The following is a 1,214-nucleotide window of genomic DNA, read 5'->3' as shown; positions in this document are numbered from 1 at the left end:
GGCGCAGGACCCGGTGGGGCAGCGGGAACTTGATCTTGGAGTCGTGGAACTGCTTGACAGCCGGCCGACGGCACTTACTGGCTGCGATCTCCTCCACCTTCATGATCTGAATGGAGTGGGCCCGGGCACGGTGCCGGGCACCCATGTCTCGGTAGCACTGGGTGACAGCGCCCGCAGTGGTCAGGTCCCGGTATTCCCGGTACATGTTGTGGGTGCCGCTCCGGGAGTCATAGCGCAGCCAGATTCCGAAGTTCTTCACCCGCAGTGGGGACTTCTCAAACACCTGCCCACAGTAGACAATCTCCCCTGAAGACTTCTTCATCTTCTTTAACTGAGATACGAAGTACCAGAAGCGGGACTTGGCGACGACATGATTAGGCGCAAAGATTCGCATGCGGTAGAGGGGTGGTGTGCGGCATTTGGGGGTGGGCAGGCAGCGACCCACCACCTTGTACTCTCGTAGTGTGCCAGAAGCTTTCATGGCGTCCTCCCCGCTCTAGCCTCCACCAGCAAAAGGACAGGAAATATATTTTTAAATAAACTTTTAGAACAGCTTTAGATTTGTAGGAAAAAATCTTCTGAGGACAGTATAGCAAATTCCTGTATAACCCAGTAACTAATAAATTTCTCTTATTATTAACACCTTACTATAATTATGATATATTTGTTATAATTAATCACATTGCATTAAATAAAGTTTGTATTTTATTTAAATTTTCTTAGTTTTTATCCACCATCTTTGTCTATTTCAGAACCCCATCTAGAATACCACATTACATTATATTGTCAGATCTCCTTAAATTTCTTTTAAATGTGACAGTTTCTCAGACTTTTTTTTTTGCTTTGCATAACCTTTACATCTTGAGGAGTATTGGTCAAATAAATTTCTGTAGCTTGTTTCTAAGTTGAGAGTTTTCTGATGGTTTTTATTATTAGAATGGGATTTTGGGTTTGGGAGAAGAAAAACCAAAAGAGTAAAGTGTCACTTTCATTATATTTTATCAAGGGTACTCTTATGGATGGAATTGTGTTCCCTAAAAAAAGATATATTGAAGTCCTAACCCTCATTACCTCAGAATATGATTTTATTTGGAGACAGGGTTGCTGCAGATGTATTTAGTTAAATTAAAATGAAGTCACTCTGAATTAAAGGGTGGGTTTATAATACAATATGGCTGGTGCTCTTATAAGAAGACAGCCATGTAAAACCAGAA

General features: G+C 42.1%; 1 pseudogene across 1 annotated transcript in view; it reads right to left on the bottom strand.

Moving 5' to 3' along the window:
- LOC105507209 overlaps positions 1-523 on the bottom strand; it is a 5,585-nt pseudogene extending 5,062 nt beyond the window's left edge. The window contains exon 1 of the transcript XR_001001056.1: positions 6-523. The product of XR_001001056.1 is annotated as a 60S ribosomal protein L18a pseudogene (transcript). The remainder of the gene's footprint in view (positions 1-5) is intronic.
- Between the last annotated feature and the right edge of the window lie 691 nt (positions 524-1,214).

Source organism: Colobus angolensis, unplaced genomic scaffold, assembly GCF_000951035.1.
Source record: "Colobus angolensis palliatus isolate OR3802 unplaced genomic scaffold, Cang.pa_1.0 Scaffold145, whole genome shotgun sequence".
Classification (NCBI taxonomy): Eukaryota; Metazoa; Chordata; class Mammalia; order Primates; family Cercopithecidae; genus Colobus; species Colobus angolensis.
This window is presented reverse-complemented; position numbering and strand designations above follow the sequence as displayed.